The sequence below is a fragment of the Anser anser genome, assembly GCF_964211835.1.
Source record: "Anser anser genome assembly, chromosome: 6".
NCBI lineage: Eukaryota > Metazoa > Chordata > Aves > Anseriformes > Anatidae > Anser > Anser anser.
The window spans coordinates 21,969,315-21,986,073 of record NC_139726.1 but is presented as its reverse complement, the minus strand read 5'-3'; the positions used below and the strand labels follow the sequence as shown (position 1 = coordinate 21,986,073).

Here is a 16,759-nt window from a genome sequence, read left to right as displayed (position 1 = left end):
TCTGCTTAGGCCAATGCAGAGTATTGGACAAGGCCTCACCCATACCTTTGTGGAACACCAGGATCATCTCAGCTCAGTACTGGCAAGTACAGACTCCAAGGGATTAGCTTTCACTCTATCTTAAATTTTTAAAAATTCTTAGTTCACAGAGGAATTAAATTAAGACTCTATTAGCTAACTCCCAGTTGTGAAAGAGGAAATCCTCATCGTGACCTAAAATGGTCTAATTTACATTGCAGTGACTGTCAGAAGGGTGAATGGATGCATGTTTGACTTACAGTGACATCAGAGAGCAAAGGTTTCCTCCCATTCTCACTTTGTCCTCCCCTCCTCTTCCTTCCTCCCACCCCTCGTTTCTCTGACAGCTCTGTAAACAGTACAAAATTCATTCTGAGCCAGGGAAAAGGGGGAAAATGGACAGTGAGCAGAGAAAGAGGGCTACCACCTCCTCCTTCCCTCATTTCTCCTCCTCCTGCACAGTGGCAAACCAAACTGTAACAGCAAAGAAAACCAAAGGAAGGAAAATGAATAACATATAACACTGAAGAATGCCTGTTTTGAAAATGCTGGTTTTCAAGGCAAGGTGCTGTAATGTTAGAACTGGCCATCACCACTGAATGGAAGAGAATTCCAACGAGGCTTTGTAAAACGAAAGAGCTCAAGGCTCTTCTCCCTCTGTGCATGAGATGAATACAAGTGTCAATGAAATTTCACAATGAGGAAAAAAGAATATATATATATATATGTGTACACGCACACAAACCTGCTTCCACAACACCCTTTTTAAACTTTAAATACAACTTCTACGAAAATATTCTATAAATTTCAGGCAACTCTGGTATAACAAGAGACAGTCTATCCTCATCCTCCTCTTTTGCTCTAATATGCTCCAACATGCTCTGCTATGATCAATTTTGAATTCATAAACTAAACAAGGCCCAGCTGGGTAAATAATGAGCACAGACAGCACTGTAGGAAGTGGTTATTTATCCTATATCAGCCCCCATACAATCCCATACCCTCTTTGTTGGAACCAATGTAGTACTGGAATTTCATGTTTCAGCAATACAATCTATGTCTCCACCACAAGTGCTTATTATAGAAAGCTCAGCTTCTTCTCTTTTTAAAAGTTCACCAGCGTTCTCGTACAGTCTAACTTTGTTAACTCACCTATATTTTCAGCTGAGTAAAGTATCCCACACTTCCCGACCTGAGCTGCTATGCAGTACTGCTGTATGGTTTTTCAGAGAATGTGGTAGTCAAACCCATCTGTAGTTGCACTTCTGCATTTCCAAAGCTCTGTGCTATCACTATGCAGTGAGCTTTCCTTCTGACATGTGCATGTCAATACTCAATCTCTGCATCTGTAAAATGCTTTGGCATCCCTGACAAAGAAGGACTCTATGTAAAGGTCAGGTTAATAACCTCCTTCTTGAGAAAAAACATTTTAGGAGAATTTAAACAGAGATGCAACTCTAGCATTCTGGCATTTCTTACAGCTGCTGTTTGCTAGCTAAGTTCCGTGCTGCTTAGAGTCATGTGTGTTCACATGATCTGCTAAGCTGGGGGCTTGCCCTTGAACTTTTTTCTCCTGCATTTTAAGATCTACCCAGCAACACTTTTATTGTATAGTGCTGAGTGTATGAGCGCACATGTAAAGGGCATGTGATGGCAGCTGCATCTAAACAGTTTATAACTAGTCTGTCCTTTATCACTATTTCTTTGGGTATTGAAATTATTTCATTAAAATTTCAGGAGCTTTTTTTTTTTTAATCAAACAAACAACTAAAATTAATGCAATTTAAACTGCACTTAGCCTTACATGGCAACCACAGAGTAAAGGAGTTATATGTTCAATTTTCATTTTCTCTAGATATGAGAATATGTATGCTAATCATCTTCAGAGAATATTGATACCAATTTTTTCTCTACCAAGACTGCTTCAGTATTTATTTAAAGGCTAGGACAGAATGGAATACTAACAACACCACTTCAGGCTTCCATACGAGTAATGCACAATGCATTAACTCTCTGGAAAGACATGAAGCTTATAAACTGAAACTCTGTCCAGCACTATAGTGATAAGCATTTAGAAATATAAGCAATCATTATAAGAATAACATAACCCATCCAAATCCATAGGTCAGTCAATTCTATTTCTGTGTTGTAACAGGAACTGTGGCATTAGCAGAGGGCATTACACAGGGATTAATGACTAGCCGGAATTAATGGCCCTTGGCTATGCCCGAGGCAATGAACTCCTCCCACCTACTCATTAATCCCAGGAGATACTTGGGTTTCCTTTGGAGCATTAACATCAGAGGGGGTTGTGGTTTGCTTTGTTTTGTTTAGATAAAATCCTTTCTGCACAGGATTTTTGTGCTTAGATTATTTGGATTATATGCATATGTGAGTGAATATACAGTGAATTAGGGGGCTCAAAAGCAGTATCAGTGTCCGCAAGACTGTGTTCAATGGGAACAAGTGTTCTCAACATAACAAAGAATTCAAATAGGCTGGTTCATTTGACCACGTTCTCCACATATTTGAAGTGACAGCTATATTGTATTAACACAGCTTTGTTTGTCTTCCAGTGCTCCAGCTCCTTCAGGAAGTCTCTGTTTCATCCCTACTGAACATTCTTCTTCCACAACACCCCACACCACTACCACTATTAGCACCACTGTTGTATGAATGTCACAAAATCTTCAGACGGGTGCTAGGCACTTTCAAAGTTGGCCACAATACAGGTACATCAAAGATAATAAGCATTTTAGTCATCACTACCATGCAGTTATTAGCACATAAACCTTAATTTGGGGAAAAAAAAGAAAACAAATAGGAAAAAGAGGAGATGTATTGTATGTTACTTTGACCCCAGGAGTGGACTCTTCTCAGACAGCAAACATATTACAGACTTTCAGCAGCTACACACGCATAAAGTATCGATTGTTCTTCTCAGGTGAGTACACCAAAACTGCAAAAGGCCCTTCAAATTCAAACCCTGGAGAGTCTCTTCCCAAGACAAGCACTGCTTGAAAGAATAATCCATGTGACTGAGACACAGCCTGGAATGCTGCCATTCACCACAGTAGTAGTTCTTGATATGACTAGCAACAAATGAGAGAGATCTCTGACTGCTGAGCACTGCACACTAACCCTCAGCAAGCTGAGCTCCACGCTGACATTCAAATACTCTCTGTTAACAATAGCCTACCCATAAAGTAAGGAGCTCAGAAGTCAGAAAGGCTGTTATCACATGGTATAAAAAATAGCCTGTCTCATATATATTGAAGCTTCCAGCTTTCTTGCTGAGCTATAACCCACTCTTGGTCGAATTCTCCACTCAAACGTATGCAAGAGCTTTCCCACTGAAACCCAGATGGTTTGTTTATACCTACCGAGATTAAAGAAGGCAAGGTTTTAATTCTCGTATCCAAACTTGTTGGGAAACTTTGTGAATACATTAAAAATAATAATAAAAAAAGAAGTTCCTGAGAAATCTGACCTGTGCTCTTGTTCTCTCAAAGAGGAAGATTCAGTAACAGAAAACAGCATTAGTTGTGACAGTTAACTGTATATGTAGCAATACAGCAAAAAGTAGTAACAGACATGAAACAAATATACTTGCCACCCTGGCTTGTTCAGAATTCTCCACAGGTTACTTTAATATTAAAAGCACAGACCTGTATTGAAGCGTCTCCCCACTGTAAAATGGAGCTGACAATTCTATCTCTCCTCATTGTGGCCTGGGGAAATTATGCATTTGTGTGCAATTATCAGTTTTCCATAGCCTTCCACTGTCTGCAGAATTGTTCTAGTGATGGTGATGTTACTGGGATGTTTAACTTCCTTCCCCTCAAAACAGATAAAAGCTCAAATGACAGTTTCTGACAACAGAATTTCTGGCAGAAGCAGCAAAATAGGAAATGCAGCTCCTGATATAAAACAGCCCACTCTGTCTAGTCTGAGAGAAGGCTTGCTGCCTTGGTCTTTCTCAAATCTCCTTGATGGATGAAAAATTGCCAAGGTTTAAAACATCTGAAGGCTTCTTGTTGTAAGAATTAGGTGATTTACAGATCATGATAAATCCTGACTAAAAGATATCAGTGTTTCAAACAGTTCCTTTCCTTCACCAAGGTTACATTTACAGCGCGGTGAGTAGACTGGGTTGACAGGGTCCTTTCTCACTCAAACAGATTGCTAATATGCATAAGCAGCGTTCAAGCACTGAACAAAAATGGTAACAGATACCATCATTACGGAATTACTCAATACCTCAAATTTTCTTTGTATTTTTCCCCACACCTTTCTTTCTGCCTCCTTTCTTCCGTCCACCACTTATCAGTCCACGGAAAACAATGCCAGATTATTAAATGGCCCTGTTATCAACAAAATGGTCACAGTAAGTCGGTAAATTGAAAAATGGGGTTTGTACAGACTTTTAGTGAAAAGTTCAATCTGAGTCTCCACTACCTCCTCCTGGGAAGTTCAGCTGGAACCACTGAGGCAGGAGCACGCAGCAGCACTGGCAGCCTAGTGCTGAGAACGGAAACCAGGAGCAGCCACCCTTGCTGCACCCACTGCTCAGACAGGGAGGGTAACTGGGAGACGGCGCAACTGCACTACAAGAAGCCATGCTACACTTCTCCCACAGCCTTGATCCCTGTCACCAATGCTAAAAGTGAACTCTACGTTTTATTGCTCTCTCTTCCTTTCAGCGATTGTCCCCTCCGTCTTTCAGTTATTTGTTTAGATCTTCAGTACATAAAAATCCTGGCACCGCCACTATGGGCTCTGAGCCATCTGAGCAATCTTCTTAAAATATACCAACACATCATCCATATGGTTATCCAATATGTAACTATTTACTTTCCAGGATAATAATAGAGAGGTAACAAAAACTGTAAAAAGCTTCATAAAGCTTCACAAGTCACTGTCACCCTAATCAGGATTTTCAGCGAACAGCAGAGTTATAGATATCAGTCTGCATGATGCCCTCTTTGAACATATTTTCATTCTAAATCTCCATTAAACAAGACCGAAAGGTCAGGCAAGTGGTTGTCCTTAGGAGTTATCTGTTGGAGAACCCTGCTGTGTGTGCCCCAGCAGAGTCTAGTACCATGCAGTGCACAATGTTTTGGAAGAAATCCACTTCAGAGGCAGCATTTAGCAAGGCTGGGAAGACAATTTGAAAGCTAGAAGGAGAGACACCAAAGCAATTCCTTTCCATGTATCATCTTCTTCCATAAAAATTTATAAACATCAAGTGATTTTCAACACAGGTTTGAAGATTGGGTTGGAGGACCTAATCAGGGCATAAAATAATTCAGTTCTCCTGCCAGCTGTAACAGGTACTATTTGTATTATAATCCAATTACGTGTAAAATTCTCTTGTTCCTTCCAGAGATTCATCGTCTTCCTAGAAGAAAATGGTATCAGATGAGAAATCACTTTGTTGAGACAATTACCATATGTATCCCTTCACAGCACGTGCAACCCTGTGCAAGGACAAATTTGTTCAACACAATTTTCGAAGTGTACTTCAGGTGGTAACTGATGTGAAAGTATGAGTTGATCTGTGGCTGCTTTCTATACTGCAGCTTGTGAGTTAACATCTTACACGGGAAGTTGGTGGTGATATGGAGCATTCCAGACACAATTCAGCGGACAGATTGGTGATTACTGAACTTGGGGAAGAAATCAATGAGCTCTTAGGCCCACATGGATAAAGTAAGTTAAGAGCTTTTCTGGCATACTTCAAAGAACTACAGTTCTCAGGTCACCTGGGCTAGTTGGGATATGGTCCTCTCATCAGAGGTGACTAGAACCCAGGAAGGACAAGGAAGAGCAAGAATCAAAAGAAGCCATGTCACGCCTTGGTCTGGGGAGGAGATCAGGCAAGATTCAGGATAGGAACACAACATATTCCTTGAAGCAATGCAGCACATTCTTTCCTTTGGTATCACAGAGCTTGAAGAACCTCTTCTTGGGGGCAATACAGGTTTCTTCTGTGACCAACACTGAGATGGAAGATGTCAGTCTTTAACCTTTAAGAGGAAGCTGTGCTGTTCTGTAGACAGAAAACTAAAATAAATGCCATCTAATCAAAACAGTTTGAAATCCTACAATTATACTCAGGTATTTTGATAGCCTGTGTGAGATACCACAATAGGGCACATGCTGCTTTAAGGATTCAGGCCTTGCACTGGTAACGTTAATAAATAGGAGCTTTTCCACCAAAATATTCTTGCTCCTGTTATATGTTGTTGCCTGAATATCATAGGTATAAGCAAATTCAATATACTGAAGTCTGCATCAACAAATCCCCTGCTGCTCTGAAAGTGCAGGGAATGATGTCCATTAGCACACTTTTCTCTTAAGTACAAGAAACTATAATTAGCATAAATTTATTGACTAAAACTGAAAGTAGAAATAAAGACCAGGTTGGAGTATAGTGAGAGAGTTCACAGGTAACAGCAAAACACTCAGCATAATAGATAAATTCAGAATTTCACTCTAGAGTGAGAGGATCTGTCTTCTCTTGACTAATAAAAACTGCTTATAAGGTCAAATCTGGTCTACAAAATGCACTCAGTACTTCTGTTTCTTCAGCTAAAAAGAAAACTTAACAGAAAACATGACCTAAGCCTAGTTTTATCATATACAATGTAATTCATTTAGCACATAATTTAAGTGACTACATCATGAAACTTCACAGAAATACAGAGAAGCAAAAGTTTGTTTTAAGATCACAATATGAACATGACTACAGACTGTGTTGGCAGATGTAGCAGTTTTGAACTGTTCACGATAACTTCAGCCTTCTAAATCTTTAGAAATGTTGTCCAGTTACAAGAAAAGGAAAACTATTTACTTGTTTTATTATCTCCGTAAACCAGAACACTCGCCTGCTGTTCCAATGAACTCAGAAAAAAGGTTCTCTCTATTTCAGTAACAGAAGCAGAACTCCATTAACAGGAGCCAGATTATTACATTTTTCACGTGTTACAAGAATATAATCAGTCTGCCATGGAGTTTACAACTTAATACCACATTGGGTACATAAGAACAGAAGCGACATCCAAGAAACCACCAAATCCTCCATGCTTCCTGTTGCCACACATTTTTTTTTTTCCCCTCTCAAGTCAGAATGTAAAGCTACATGTTCCCAATAGGACCTCAGCAGCTTCAGGGGCTGAGTACAACCAAGAGCATGTGTGATAGTGCATATGCATTTCCTGCACAAAAATAAACTTGTCACTTGGTCCACATTTCATCTGTCAGTTAACCAGGTTGGTTATTTATTCTGCTGGGAAGAATGAACTTATTTTTTTGACATAAAGTCTCACCTTTCCCTTTCTCCATTCCACCTCTTGTTCTTCTTGTCATACAACTATCTGTATGGCAGATATAACTACTTACACATTTTTCAATTGCCACAAAAATAATCCATTTGTAGATTAAATGCAGGCTACTTTCTAACCCTCCTGTTATTACACTTGGCCATAGCTACAAACCGAAAAATAAATAGATGTTTTTCTGCATCTTTACACTTACTTTATCAAGTTCCTATCACTGAGGCATCCTTCACTCCTCCTTTTTCATATTCCATAAATTTGCTTGAAGCCCTCTAACTTTCCCTAAAAATAAGTAAATATATAAAGCACTATTGTTTTTGTTTTGTTTTTTAAATGTGCTTCCAAAATATCCCATTTTCAGAGTACACAGCAAAACCTGCCTTTTCCTAAAAAAAACAACCTGTCTCTTTTCCTAAAGCCATGAGAGACAGCATAAGATTCTATATCAATAGATTTTACTGTATACTTTTTTCTTTGAGAAAAGCATCACTGGAACACCTGAACAGTACTATTACACCTTTCCTTTTTATTTTCCCATGTATTACTTAAACATGCTGCTCTGATTTCTACAGTTAAGATATTCCCTTGTAGCAACAATCAACAACATCTTTATAGTCTGATAGAGTTGGAAACGTGGGATATCCAGGATATTTTCACACATTTGTTTGCTATATTGTAGCCTCAATTTAAATAAGATAACCTAATTTAGTTAAAAAAAAAAGATCTGAAATAAGATTTACTGCAAAAACTTCTAAAATTTAATTTTCAGACTAGCAATCAATGTTTATTCAGTTTCCATTTATCCCTGCCTCCCCTTTTTGCAGATGCTCAAGTGACATTAAATTAAACAATTGCACAAATTTTTTAAATTGTAGGAAAATTACCATCTGCGTATAATTCAGGAATACAAAAAGGTCCACAGAAATCACTCTCTAAAAGTATTTTTCTTAACAGAAAGAATAAAGCAATGGAAAAATTCTCCCAGTAGTAGTAATATATATTTGTGGCATTCTGCCTCTCGAGCCCTTTTGAAATGTAAGATGACAAAGATGAAGAGAGAGATCTCACTACCATCTCACCCCAAACCTTACTCAATTTCTGATATATAATGGTTAGGATTAAATATTAAAATATCCTCAAAGAAAGAACTACACTGAAACACACAGCAATAAAGCCCATTATTATTCACAGACATAAACATTATCAAACTATTAGCTGTTTAGCATTATACTTTGCTCCATCATATTTCCCCTAAATCTATGCAGAATAAAAATATAATCTTGTAAACAACAATAATTACAGAGGGAAACAAAAAATAAAGAAATCTTAAACTTACATTGATGTGTTATTATGGGTCCTGCACAGCAAGTAGCCCTAAGGGTACATTTTAGTTTTTTTATCCATGCTCCGTTCTTGTTGCTGATGTGACCACTTAGGCACATGGTCAAGTTGCAATCAGCTTCTCTCTTAGTGATGTATGAGAGCTGTGCTGATTTATCTAGTCCTTCTGCAGCAGATTAGCACTAATGTTTCTGCCTCTGCATCCTACCTTTCTTTAGCAGTAGACTCTGCATTATCATTGGCAATCCAAATTAAAGAGCCAGTGAATGTAGAATGGATTTTTTTTTCCTTCAGAAACAACTGCAAAGCAAGTATTCTTACACAAATACCACATTTTGATCCACTGAGCCTCTTTTTTAATATCTTTAACAAGAACAGCAGCAGTCAGAGATACAGAAGAACGGTTCCAATAAGTCTGCTATAATCTTTCTATGATTTACTCTGTTAAAGAAATATTCTCCTATGCAGATGGCCCTAGGCAAGAGACAGCTGCAATACACCAACATTTCAGCCAAAACCATGGAATTTTCACTTTCTAACACAAACATTATATGCATGCAGTGAAATTCTAGTTTATCCCAAAGTGGCCAGTGTGAAATTAATGAAAATGAGGCTTATGGAAGGAAACAACAACAAAAACTAACAAAAAAACACCAGGGGCTTAAAGGTACTTAACATATAAATTCATTTGACTAAAAAAAGATTTCACTGCCTTACAGTGCGTGTGTTCATTACAAATTCTCTCTTTTCTTCTTAGGACTGACATATTTTACACTATGGGATTGTCAAATTTAGCTATTAAAAGTATTACAAAAGAACCTCACTGAACCTTATCATTACCCCATTGTGACTTTCCAGTAAACAAGTAGTATTTTAGCAGTAAAATGCAATTGTTAATTCATGATCTTTTCAATTCAAGACATCACGAGCCACAGCTGTTTAAACTTTCATTAGTACTTTGAAAAATATTTAGGAAAAAATGGATGTCTTAGACCATCTAGTCTTGAAAATGTGAACACACTGACAAGTTTGCTCACTGTCAAAATGACTCACATCACTGCTGCTCCTAACTGCTACTCTTCCTGATCACAGAAGATAAGTATTCCTTCAAAAAACAAATGCCATGCCTGAATATTAAACAAGAAATATGTGCCACTGAAACATCAGTAATATTTAAATACCAGACAAATTTCAGCTACTCATAAAGATCTATTCTCTGTTTATTATCAGCATTCATTTTAAACAAACATTACATGGAGTATCTTAACACTAAACAGAAAAAGAGGAAAGAAGGAAACAGTATTTATTATAAAACACTGAATTAATTCTGAAACGAAGAGGGGGTATTTTTCTTCTCATGTGAAAGTCCACTGTGGCAAAACATGGCAATATCCATTTCAAAGCGCTTTCTGGATTTTACCTATACAGAACCTCAAACACAGAATTTAAGACCTAACCATGCTCATTCTCACAGAGTAACAGTTTTGTGAGAATAACAAAGGCATTTTTAGATCTAGATGCTGGACTTGACTTCAAGTCTACATGACTTCAAGTCTCCCCAGTTTTCCTCCTCTTTTTATGTGTTGCTGACAAGGAATGAAATTGGTGACTGCAGAAGGGCACTCAGAAGCCAGAGTGAGAATTTCCTAAGGAAAGCTAGCTGAAAAGAGTTTCAAAGCATGCCCGATGCTGAGCTGTCAGGAGCTGACTAAATGAACACAGAGGAGCTGATGTACCTTCAGCCTCATCTCCTCCCTGACTTGGAGCAGCTCCTCACAGATGCTGCGTAAGCATCTTGCAATTTTGAGCTTGAGAAGTTTCTGGGTTATAGTTGCCTACCACCACACACTCAAACAAGAGAAGGTGTCTATTTGAAAAAACACAGAAGGAGCTCTTCTATCTTGCTTTGAATCCTTCTCAGGACTGGACTCACCCAATGAGCAGTAATTCTATGTTGCCTTCTCTTGGCAAAGCGATTCACATGCTCAACTCTCTCATCTCAGGACAAGCATCCTAAGGAAACAGCTCTGTTCTGCTAGGAGCACTGAGGTCCACACCATCTGTGGAAAAGCATGCTACAATAGCAAAAAAGAAATCAAGCTCCTTATATCAGAGAGGAGACAATGGTGGTAATCTTTCTGACTAGCTTCTACCAGCAAAAAGGAGCATGGCACAGACGTGGCAAACAAAAGCGAAAACTGCTGTCAACTCATAAGGCACGATCAGCTGTATGGACACTTTCCCTAAGAACTGAAACAAGGTCTGGACCCCAGGGTATCATGTAGATATTTGCTGTACTAGGGAAGTTAGCCAAAATACTGAAAACTGGTATATAAGCATAGCACTGGAGCTGCTATTGCAGGTACACAGAAAGTGACAGCAAAAGTATTCAATTCCACTTTAACCATACCAGTTTGGGGTATTTTTGTCCCCAGGCTCCCATTAGAAAATTGTTTTGTAACCTCGTTGCTTTGAGGGTTAGAGAGAAGCTTCTACTGTACAGCCAAGCTGCATTAGTACCAACCTGTTCCTGAGCAGCACTATTTAACAGCTTCTTTCCCCTGAATGGTAGTTTTATGTATTTATAGAAGGCAATCGCATTTCCTATCAGCTGTCACATCAACAGACTAAACAAGACATGCTTTTTTAGTCTTATCATATAAAATAGACACTCCATCACCTTTACCATGGTAGTACTTCTCTGTACCTAAACCAGGCTGAGTTCACCTCTCTAAACATGGGTGAGGAGAAACAGATTATATGTTCCACTCAAGAACCTAACCACAGAACTTACGTTAGTAGACCAAACAAACTATGGTTTTAATAAGTGGTCACAAAAAAAATTTAAATCCGCTACCATCTCACCTCCAGCAACTAAAACTACAACAGCTTTATCTGTTGGAATTGTGACAAACACCAACTGGGATGCGTTATATATTCCCTCTGCTATGAGGGAATTAGATGAGTCCATGAAGTAAGAATGAACATCAATCCGCATTGACTTATGTCGAGCAAAAATATGTATATAACAGTTCTGCTGTCCCACCTGCTCAACTCCCAATTATTTACCAAAACAACCTTTCTAGAGAATTGATTTGATACCACAATTTCCAGTTCTCTCTGCAAAAGTTGGTTCCATATCTATTCAGGACGGGCCAGAAAGAACTAAAAAAACATGATCTGCCCTTCCTAAGCCCTGGTCGTTTGTTTAAGTGTTACACACAAGCTATGCAAATGACACACTAATACTTCAAACATGCAAATAGATTATATGTATTTCTACAGGAAATTACTCAAGGCAACTGAGAGTGTAAAGCCAAACAAAATATCTATAATTGAAAACATGCAAGTAACTTTTAATTAAACATGATTTCTCTACTGGAAAAAAAAAAAAAAAACAACAAAAAACACATTAAAACCTTGCCAAAAGGGAATATAGCTAATTGGGAAAAAAAGAAATGAACAAAATATTTTGCAAAGAGTGTTACTTGAGAAAAGAAAAAGCTTTTAAAAGCAGACTTTTAAATGTATTTCCAATTTATTCTCGATCCCAAGCCCACTTCAATTTCAAGCAAATAAATACATGCAGGTAAGGAAAATGCATGTTCTCAAAACTTAAGATAAGACAGCAGGGAGCTTATTTATGCAAGTAACTGTTCTGTTTAAAATGTCAAATATTAGATTGAGACAGGCAAGAAGATTTTTGGAGGTTAAATGATCAATAATATGATAGTTTGGGAGACATCTAAACTCTAAGAAAACCTATGCAAAAAAAAAAGATTTTTTTTAAGCCACAATCAGAGTCCCACCACAAAAAGGACACTGAGCTACTTGTGCTGCAGCCCCAGAAAAAGAACAGCAAAAGTCAACTTTCCAAAGAAGCTGAGAGTCTATGGGTTCAAGTAAGTGCTGTACATGATATATTTGGATGTTTATAGCATGTGCAACCACTCAACAATCACCAAAAAGCTTTCAGTAAAATATATATATATATATAATTTTTGTTCTATCTTCTCAGTTTGCATATGGAAGAAAACAAGAGGGTAAAATTAAATGCCTTGAAAAAAAAATGCAACAGAAGACATAGTCTTCATGAGACGGGTTTATATGACCTGTCTGTTTGCGGCTAGAAATCACAATCGCTGCATAGCAGAGCTGGACACATCTTAGGCTTTCAACAGGGAAGAACACATGAATTTACTGGGAGTCTATATAACCAGCAACAGCCTGTTCCTCCCATGGATCACTGCCATGACATGGAAAAATTATGAGAGTATACTACAAGTTTCAAAAAGCCAACCCAGAGCTTGCCCGATATTTTAACCTCAGTCAGCAAATTATCCTTGGGACAATACAATGTATGAAAGGAAAAGTTCTTTTGCAACTATTCCTTATAGCAGTCCTCTATTAGCTATACCTCACCAAAAAAGAGTAACACTGACATTTTCCCCACAACCCTGCCAGCAGTACAGATCTGGCGTTAGTGACTAGAAAACCACATAATCAATAGCTTAGGGAAAATAAATCAGTAGCAACATTTTAACCCCAGGTATCCAGTTTACATTTCCAGGCACTCTCTGCAAGAGAAAACAGCAGGGACATTTCTTTCAAAAGAGAAGCTGAGATGGGATTTGAAATACAGCAATCCCTAAAAATCAGAGGAATCTCCCAGCTGCAAACTGCACAGGCCACAAGGTGGGCTACATAAGCAGCAATGACCAGGAACAAAATAGATGAGATGATATGCTGTCCCATGGGCTGCAGGATGCACTTGCCAAACAGTAACAGGAAGCATAAGTCTATGTTTCACCCTTCTGAGCAGCTACAAATGAGCCTAATTTTTTCCCTTAGAACAACAGTATTACAATGAAATTGAGTTTCTCATTTTTCTCCAAATGGTTCTACAAGTCTGCCTGCATTTCAGTGGCAGTGCTGTGAAGTGTCCTCTTCCACTTCCCACACAAGATCAGACAGCAGGTTGGAGATGAAATAAAGGATGACAGTTATAAACCGACTGCCCAGCAACATAACATTGTACTTGTTTTATCTCTTGCTTTCCCTTAAAGAATCTTTGACATGCTGAATCTATCATTAAATGTATTTCTAATAGCCAAGAGAGATAAACTTAGCTTTAAAGCCTTCAAACCAGCCAGATGAAATTGATTCCTCAATTGCAAATGAGAATGCTGCATCTGTTCAATGGACAGACATGGCCTCATGGAACAACATTCAACTTCTGATAGCCCATGAGTAAAGACCATTGTAAGACACGTTTTAGACCACACTTAGAAAAAAACAAACAAACATTAGAGAAGGTCAAAACCCAGCTTGGGTAAAGAGAACAGAGAAAAAATGTTTTTGCAAAGGTAGACAGCTACCCTAGATAAAGGGATAACATGACCTATAGTGAATGTGGGATGGGTTTCTTGTTCAGAGATCAATGCCATAGAGTCGTTCAATAGATATTGTGAGATAACTTCCTCCTCCTGCAACTAAGTTTGGAATAAGTTAATCTAGACATGCTAAGCGCACTGTTTCTTTCAAGCACGGGTTTCTTTTATTTTTTTTAATCATTATTACTTCTAACAAGTCTGGATTTGATTAAAAGATCTTAAGATACCTATTGCTTTCACTTTTCTGTGCAGAAAAATTTCCATGAGTTTCTGGTTCCTAGCACCACCCTCTAATCTTAATCAGTAAGGCCTGAATAAGGCAGTTTTCTCACAACGAAGTGTGCTGCAAAAGGTGAAGGCAGTCACACACTGGTAAAAAGCCCAAAGAAGAGATGGACATGGTAATAAAGTGTTATCCAAAAAATGTAATGTTTGTTTGTTTAACATTACTGCATCTTGGAAATCAAAGCCATTGTAAGAACATATAAATGAGCAAGGAGGCCAACCACCATCAGGTTTGAGCGGGCACAGAAACAAGAGTTACTTGTTCCAGCCATGTCAGAGGGATAAGCACAACATTTATAAGCAAGCTTCCGATGAGCAAATTTGTCAGCAGGAGCTGAAAACAGAACAAAGTTGCTTAGTGTACTTTCACTTGAATATTTACAGAAGTCCTGCATAGAAGGGGATTTGTAATTTCAACTAGTCAAAGTCAAATGTGCATGCTTTGAATGTTGTAGGTTCTGCAAGATGAAGTATATAATTATTATATTTCTGCTTTATCTTCCTGACCTTGATTATATGACAGTACACAGAGAGCCACACAATTTTTGACTGAAGAATAAAATCTGCATGAAGCAAACAGGCAAAGTTGGAGGTGAGTTTGGGGTCACTCCTTCCTCTGCTTTCTTGCAACATCGGCACAAAGGGATACTCCACAACCACCAGAACAGGCACATGCAGAAATGAATACTTTAGTCATGTTAAGAGTAAGCAACAGTATTTACTGTGAAGAGGATTGTTCAGTTTTATGTATCCTATTTATTTATTTAACAATGTAGATATTGATAAAGGGGCAGATTTAGCAGACCAATAATCATGACGAGGTCAAAAAAAGCTTAAGTTGCTTTAATTTAAATGTTAGCAGATATGCCAAAGAATAATGCAATGAAGGTTGTACCATTCATACTGGGGTAAGCTTTGTCATCGGAGAGCTAGAAGTAACTCAGGAGAATAATACATCTCTGGGAGAAAAAAGGTAAGAAAAAAATAGAAATTACACATTCCTCAATGCCTTATTTTCTAATACTTCTCCTCCTTTCTTTTGAGAGTGAACTTCCCAATAAATTCTGTATACCTTTACAATACCAGAACTGTGGTAATTTTTCACTATTTTTTTCTAGTGCACATAGATAGCACAATTTACACCACTAACTTCATTTTAGTTCAGACCATATCTAGCACCAGATACTAGGGCACCTTATAACTTTTATAAACAAAAATACTTTGAAAATATTCTTCAGAAGTGAAGCAGGAAACATCAACCCAGTTAGATTAGAGTGCTCACGAATATTGGCAACAAATGTGCAAAGCAGCAAGACAGAATTAACTGAGATGGTAGGCTTTACATGTGGGTAGTTGATGTTTTTTTTTTTTAATCACTACAATCAGTAGTGGAAGAAAGGGATGCAGTAGCTGTCACATACTTGGATATCAGTAGAATATTTAATAGTGATAGCTCACCTAAAAAAATTAAAATGCCTTGGGTAAGTACTGTCATACAAATTAAAAATTAGCTAAATGAAAATAAAAGGTAATGAAACATGGCAATGCAAAAAGGAGGTGTCTAAAGAAGTACGCAAGTGCTAGGGTTTTTTTTTGTTTTTTTTTGTTTTTTTTTACTAATAGTCTCAAAGGGAGAATAAACAACTTGATAACATACTATGAAAACACTAGAAAAGGAGGTAGACATACCGGTCAAAACATGAAAATGATATCTTATGTAAGTCTCCAGAGAATTAGAAATGCTTAGAAAAAAATCCATTTGGAAAAATTCAAGGGAGACATCATTTAAGTACATCCAGTGAGTACTCTGGGAGACAATCACAAACATATGTAAAATTTTCTTTCAGAGTGATGACAAAACATAGACATGACAACTGTGTACAAGCGCGTTAAGAATATAAATAGTGAGGACAGAAAGAAGTAATCTCAGGTACATGAGAGCAGTACAGACAGAGCCAAAAAATGAAGTCTCAGAGAAACAGAAATAAAGATGGCATTAAATAAAGACATTACTCTAGTTTCAAAAGAAGGGACAGAACCAGTGCTACTCTTGGAAACTGACCAGGAGGAGACATGACAGGTTTTTATTTATGCAGTTTGCTATGCTTTTACATTCAATTTCTACAATACGTAGGTGACAGCAGGCAACAGAAGCCATAGGACACGGAGCCCTTTGCTACAGGCACAACAAATTGTACTGACCATCACTGCAGTGAAATTCCTGGAACTGGACAGGTTTGGTTTAAGAACACTGTGCCTTCATGCATCCTCTTAAAAATAAGTACAGCATAATGGAAGTCCACCATCTTGTTTTAAGCCTCACAATACTTAATCTATGCTGCTGCTCTCTCACCATGCACAGCATCTAACAAGGTAAGA

At 37.9% G+C, this 16,759-nt stretch overlaps 1 protein-coding gene and 1 long non-coding RNA gene across 2 annotated transcripts in view; both read right to left on the bottom strand.

Moving 5' to 3' along the window:
- RAPGEF4 (Rap guanine nucleotide exchange factor 4) overlaps positions 1-16,759 on the bottom strand; it is a 154,033-nt gene that overhangs the window by 102,393 nt on the left and 34,881 nt on the right.
- Positions 1-16,759, bottom strand: part of LOC310901920 — a 39,321-nt gene that overhangs the window by 9,834 nt on the left and 12,728 nt on the right. The window lies entirely within an intron of this gene.